This window comes from Sinocyclocheilus rhinocerous, unplaced genomic scaffold (genome assembly GCF_001515625.1).
Source record: "Sinocyclocheilus rhinocerous isolate Xijiao unplaced genomic scaffold, SAMN03320098_v1.1 scaffold338, whole genome shotgun sequence".
Taxonomy (NCBI): domain Eukaryota; kingdom Metazoa; phylum Chordata; class Actinopteri; order Cypriniformes; family Cyprinidae; genus Sinocyclocheilus; species Sinocyclocheilus rhinocerous.
In genome coordinates, this window is record NW_015663900.1 from 436,775 (window position 1) to 444,231 (window position 7,457).

A 7,457-nucleotide genomic window follows, 5' to 3' on the forward strand; every position below is an offset into this window, starting at 1 on the left:
ATATATATATACATTGTACTATATATTGTACTTGCCTACAAATATGGGTTTATGATGTGCATGGTTAGCCTAATAGATTACACTAATGTAGGCGAATTTCAGCCTTGGATCACCTTGGATCACCACCACTTATGCATATAAAACAAAGAGTGCAATATGCTGATATATATATATCCGCCTATCCACTATCTCCGACAAACGACCAGTGACAGACCAGAAGTCATTAATTTCCAATGGAGAGTAGTGTGGGAGCTGCGAGGATTTCTGATCATATGCAGAAATTTTGGATCCGATCTGAGTTCTGAATGCCTTAAAATATTTGAACCATAGATATGTATAGGTAGATGTATAGGGACATTCAACCGCTCAAGACATGTCGATGCATCCACCATCTTGGAACGATCAATGCGTCGTCACTCACAATAAAAATTAATGAATAAATAATTTTTTTAAAATCAACATTGTGCAGCCTGTGGTTATAAAAAATGCCGAAATTTAAATTCCTGAAGAAATGGGATAAACTTTCACAGTAAGAATATAAGAATGTGTTGGTTTGTGTTTTTAATATGTATTAACTCAATATTACAGGTTTTTAAACTAGAGTACCTTTTAAATGTTGTGTTAGCTAATGGCTTCGTCTTGTTGTATTGTTAGTTTAGCAAATAATCTGCTGAAGTCTATTGCAGATTTAGATATTCGTGCATGCGTATAACTAGGGTTACCGTACAGGCTACTTGTTCTCGAGTGTTCACGGACTTGCTTTGACCATTCCAATATGGCGGACGTCTTACGTATAGCGGCCCACAGAAACAGTCACTAATAAGCTATCTACCTTTACATATCTATGATTTGAGTTCTATGACTTCTGTGGCTAGACCGTATGCGACTGCTCAACCAGATTGATGTATTATAATAATAAAACTATGAGCATGAGGTTAGAATTACCAATATTTTTCCACTTCAATGTTATTCTGTAAACACTTTAGAATAATTATGGCAGAAATAATTATTTTGTAATTATAAAATAATTATTAATGTTGATTAGCCCCATAAAACATTTTATTTGGGGGTCATTTGTTTTGTGTGGAAATATTCATACATTCACTATATTCATTAAAATCATTCATTTTACCATGTTTAATAAACTGAGGGTATGGTTGCGTATCTGGGATGAGAGGGATAAGAGTATCTGGGGTGACATTGATCCCCAGTCCCCCCTTAGACCCGGCCCTGTAACTAAGCAAATATTTAATTACTACAAAACTAATTGTTTAGAAATTACATTAAAAGTGGAAAAAGTTGGTCAAAATGTACAATTACACACAATCTCACCATCAACCACAACTTTCAGATATTCACTTATTGGAACACATTGTACGCGATCAGGTTTGGACATGACTTGTTGCCTTCATACCTTCATATGCTGCCTGCGGAGGCAGCATTTTTTAACTTTTGGATGCAGCCATGATGTTGTGCTATTTTTGTGTGAATGTGTTTGTGTCCATGATCAGAAGAGATTAGATATCTGAGCTTTGGCAGACGAAGCTTATCACTTTACATCCTTGGCGACATAAGTTTTTTTAAAGTGTGGCAAAAGAAGAAGCTTGGGTTGTAATGTTACTATGGTGAAGACTGAGCTCATGGATATTAATTAGCAAGCACTGACATTGCTAGGTAATCTTCCTAGACCGTCCAGTCACATTAGCTAATTAAAATTCAAGAGCTGAACCTTCACCTTCTACTGTTCCGAAATTGCTATCCTGTGCAGTGTGTAGATGTACAGTGTGTAAAGTTGTACAGCCTTGCAGACTTTGTGCACTGTTTTGGCATTGAGATGCACATTTTAAGCCAGTTTTATGCTAGTTCAGATATTATTTTTTATTACCTTTGAATATTAATTAATTAAAAATCAGGAGATTATGTAGGAGAGCACATTAAAACTGTCATAACTGAAATGTCAACAGGTTAACATGAAGATACAAATAAAAAAATATTTGTATAAAACCATTTATGCAATTACATTTGCAAATAACTTTTGCTATTTTTAAATATTTAAAGCCATTTTTAAATGTCTCTTTCTCAACAGAAATGTGAGTTTGGTTGCCTGAAATAATGTTTGTGTTATATGCTGTTTGCTCAATTCAGAAGTTTAGCTGAAAAATTCTTGATAACATCCTTTCCCTGGTCATAATACACAATACAACTCAAATGTTGCACTGCTTCAGAACATGGGTTCTCAAATGGAGGGCTGTGGAAAAGCGAAAAAAAAAAAAAATGGGTGTAAAGTATAAATTAACAACGACAACAAGAATAATAATAATAATAAACAATAAACAATTTACAGATTTTGACATAGATATTTCATTCTGCTTTCTTACATTATGACATTAATCATTTTTTTTATTTTAATATATTGATAGCCATAGTTTCTTTCTTTCTTTCTTTTCGGTAACACTTTATTTTAAAGTGTACTTATTACACGTTACATGTACTTACTATTATAATAACAATTAATTATGCATAATTACATGCAAGTAACCCTAAGCCAAACCCTAATCCTAACCCTAACCATATAGTAAGTACATGTAGTTCATTAATATTACTCAGTACTTAAATGTATAATTACACTGTAACAAGGACACCTTAAAATAAAGTGTAACTTTTTTTTTTTTCATTTCTTCTCACAAGATGTGTCTTTGGCCCTTCTTTCTTTCTTTTCAAAGCATTTACACTGTCCCTCTCCTCAATGTCAGAGCATCAGATAAAGGAGATTGTTTTTTCACCAGACCCTCTTTACAATTCTTGTCTCCTCTTTCTCTCCTTTCTCACACATTCTCTTCCACCATAAATATCGAACAGCTAGTGTAGTGACACTGATGGTGGAAATCAATTTACTTCTTGATGCGGCATAAACTGTGGCACAGCAGAGGAGGTTTGCTGATTCCCATATGGCATTGTGCAGAAACACACCTGGGAGTTTTTGGCCTTGCTGTCAGCTGCTGCAAACCTGTCTGAATAATTCATCGTATTATTTGCCTTTTCTTCTTCCCTTATCTGCCACTCCTCCGATTCCATTTTGATTTGTGTAGAGAAAAAGCCGGAAAGATTCAGCATCACACAGCACCTAATCTCATTCTCCTCCCCTCCCCCCTCCTGCATCTTTGGTTAGTTTACATTTTCTCACCACAAAAGTCAAGTTTCCCCTTCAAGGGAACTCCATCAGCATGGGGATGCCATCAGCATGACCAGTGTCTGAAGCATGTGTGAAAACACTCCAAGGCCCTGTCCCAAATCACACCCTAAACCCTCGCGGTCTTCCTCTGAGTCCACACTTTCGTGACGTTATGCCACTTTGACTGTCGGGAAGAAGTCTGCTGTGGAGCACGCCTCCGTGTGGGCTCGGCAGAAGTGCGCTTAGAGGGTGCATAGCAACCGCAAGGGGGCGCTCACAAGCACCCTTCTGACAGCTAAAATGATGAACACCCTACGATCTCGTGGACTTAACGTACATGCGTATGTGGCAGCTATTATAAGTCCACAAGACCGCAAGTGCAAGTCCACACTTTCGTGATGTAATGGCGCTTTGTCTGTTGGGTAGAAGTCTGCTGCGGAGCTTGCCTCAGTGCGGCCTCGGCAGAAGTGCGCATCGAGGGTGCATAGCAGCCGCAAAGGGGGCGCTTGCAAGCGCCCTTCTGAAAGCTAAGATGGTGAATGGGACATCCTACAGTCTCGTGGACTTAATGTACATGCACACGCGGCAGCCATTGTAAGTCTGCAAGACCGCAAATGCAAGTGAAGTGTGTAATTTGGGATAGGGCCCAAATCACTGGCCCGCACAACCCGTGACGTCACTAGCGGAACGCTCAGAAGTATAAGAGGGTGCCTGTAATGCACATCATCAGCTTCTTTGGCTTTCAGGAGCCGTTTGTTTGTGTACGTGTAGGAAACACTCTGCAAAACGTTTCAGTTATTGCTTGCCTATGTTTGAGGACCTGACGACATGCATGATTGATGTGTTTTGTGCATGAGCGAGGAGTGTGCGCGTTCAGTGCGTGTCCAGCCACCTTGCCTACACCGGACGTGAAGCGACCGTTGCAAATCATTTGAACTTTGTGTCAGTACGTCATAAATAGGATGAGGCAACAGTTTACTATCGGGTATTTGTTGTGTCTCGCCGCACCACATCCAGCGTGACGCTCGCGTCTGGTGTAGACACTGTGTAAGACTTATTTGAATATTGCATGGGAAAGAGAGATCCGATCGGTTACCCAGATAGAGAAGTCACTTGATGTTGCCAAGTGTATACACGCCATGTCTTGAATGACTGATGATTCGATCTGCTTGGTCAGATCACGGTGATCGCATCATCACATGTTAATGCCAAGTTTAAACGCAGCCAGAGTTTATTTGGTTCTCGGAGGAGCTAAATGTGTGCTGTGTGATATGATCGCACTGAACAAGGAGGTGGAACGAGATGTCCTTCACGAGAGTATGTGGATATTGAAGTAGGGTTCCTTGCTCCTCTGTTCAGTCCACATGTACAGATTTCTTGGATTGAGCTCCCATAAAGTCTCCCTATTCTAGAAATTATTTGTCAAAAATGTACCGGTTGAGGCTAGTTTTTCTTTGATAAGATCTCCCACTGAGTCAAGAGATTTTTCCCTAGCAGGGTCGGGCTGTCTCCCCGCTTTCTATGGCTTTTAAGTAGGCAGTCCCCCTGAGGCTCCTATTTATTTGCTAGGCTGCCTCCTCTGATTTCAGGGTATTTTAAAGCAGGCGGTCCCCCTGAATCCCACATGCTTTTGGATGTCCCTCCTTATATTAGTGATCGTTGGGTTCCCCATTTCCCAAGTTAGTTTAGCTGTCCGAAGCGTCATTGGATTACCCCCTTGAAGGGTAATGTCTCGGGTTATGCATGGAACCATGGTTTCCCAAGAGGGAATGAGACACGGCGTCCCTTTGCCATGCCATGCCATGCCCCTTGCCTGTGTCATGTCTCCTTGAGACAAAGAAATTGATGACGTATATTACAGGCACCCTCTTATTTATTTATTTATTTATTTAGTCATTTAGCAGACGCTTTTATCCAAAGCAACTTACAAATGAGGACAACAGAAGCAATCAATTGTAGTATTAAAACAACTAAAAACAAATCCAAATCTAAAAGCTAAAACTTTATAAATACTACTTATACACATTTTAAAAATAAAGAAATTAAATAAAAATGACAAATGAATACAACAAAATTTCAAAACTTAACATTTAAATGAAAAACAAAAATAAAGCTAAAAACAATTCAAAATAGTAAAGAACAAAAGGTATAAGAGTATAATAACGATTCTAACATAACACTAAGCCAAACACCAAAAAAACAACTACATATAGTTTATCAGTAATCCTAAAAAATAACACTGCCGAACTTACATGCTAAAAAACAACAACTTACTTACACATAGTAAGAAATGGTTATAAAAACTGAAACAGAAGCGAAAGAAGTAATAGGAAAGAGGAGAAATAAAAAGCGTTACTTATCCTTATGTCCCTGCACGGTGGAGTCGCACGGTAGAGTCGATGGTCTTTACACTCTTCGGTCTTCACACGAGGAGGCCTTCAACCGACGGCTGCCGCGGTAAACTAAGCTTTTTTATACCCTTCTAACAAAATACTACATTAATTCAGCTGGACACACTTTCCTTATTTTCTCCACAACAAATGGCCAAGCAAGCGCAGACACTGACAAGATACGCGATACAGGAATAATTCTTATAATTCCAGGAGCTCCACTAATGATGTCACAGGCTGTGCAGGCCAATGATTCGGAGTGTTTTCATACGTGCTTCAGACACTGGTCATGCTGATGGCATCCCCAGAGTGTCCCCTTGGGGACACAGTGTCTCGTTCCCTTTCAGGGGAACCATGGTTACACGCCTAACCAGAGATGTTTACTGTACTTCCAATCTGCCCTGAGTCTCCTCTGCTGGGAGAAATCCAGGATCCAAATTTGAATTTTTAAAACTGTTTTTGAAACATGATGGTTTCAAGTTTAACATTCACTTATGTAAGATGGAAGTCCATTTATAAACATGGTAACAGGTCAACTAGCCACTGACCAGCTAATGACCTTAAATTATGTTCTAACCAGACTCAATGCATCAAGATTCCAGTGACACACAAATTGTTTGTCCATACCAGATGCAACAGTGCCACAAACCATAACAAAATCACAAATCACAGCCAGTCAGAAGAGTGTGTAGACAGGCTCTCTCCGCAAGTGCTGTCTTACACTTGCAAAAAACAAAAACAACAACAACAAAAAAACAGTCTTTGTCATTGAATAACCTGCTGATATTATTGCAGGTATCACTCAAGTTGTGAGTTGGAGAAAAGGACTGATTTTGGTCACTCATCCACTCGACACCATTTGATCTGCTTTTGCTCCTTTTATGTAGGCTACTGAGGTGCCAAACAGTAAACACTGGGATTCCAAACACTGACTGTGTAAATGACCATAGCCTTTGATTTCTAGGCACATGCTAATTTTAATGTGTCTTCTCAATCCACACAGACCTGCAAATTGCAGCAGCATGCCTCAAAGAGTTTGTTACAGACTTTCATAGAAGTCAGATATCATAAAACTCATCCCCCATATTTGCTTATGTTAATGGCAGTTGTGCAGAGAAAATGGCCAACAGACCAAAGTAGGGTACAATTGCGACAGGCACTCTGATTCTTTGATGTGAATGTTGTTAAATAGGTGATAAGAGCATGTGAGGGATGGGAAGTGGCAAAAGATTTCTCACCAAAGGCTTCAGACTTCAAAGCACACAGTCTATGTTTACCGTAAGGGTAATGTTAAAACAGCAAACTGAGCTATTGGGACCCTGTATCAAAACACATTTACATTAATTTAATACTGAGTGAAATGTGAAAAGATGGGTTGCGTTTACGTGGAATCGCTGGAGTTGATGAGGGGCTCTTAATATTAATTTTACTAAATCTGTACTGAAGTTGGATAGTTACACTAAGAGAAGTGCAAAATTTGTGCAAAATTTTGTATGCAAGAAGGATCCATTTTCTGTTGATCAACACAGCAAATCCCATTGACCAGTTTGAACCCAAATTATCTTGACCCTCACGCAAACTTCCGAGTCATATGGATTCCTGTTGAAATGAAATTTGGATTTTTTCTCCAAAAACACAGCATTTAAGAGTTGGCTCACAAAGTGTGCTGAAAGTTTGTTGATTCTGATTGCATTATGGCTTAGACCTTGATTAGCTTGTTCAGGTGAGTTTGATTAGGGTTGAAGTTGAACTCTGCAGGACTGTGGCTCTACAGGACCGACTTTGGCCATCCCTGCTCTAGAACATAACTTGTTTACTTGAAAATGTATTTATTCATTTATTTACAGTTTTTTTTTTTTTTTTTTTTTTTTTGATTTTGTTTAAAAAACCCTTAT

General features: G+C 39.0%; 1 protein-coding gene across 3 annotated transcripts in view; it reads left to right on the forward strand.

Annotated features, from left to right (window-relative positions):
* sgcd (sarcoglycan, delta (dystrophin-associated glycoprotein)) overlaps positions 1-7,457 on the forward strand; it is a 513,027-nt gene that overhangs the window by 330,831 nt on the left and 174,739 nt on the right. The window lies entirely within an intron of this gene.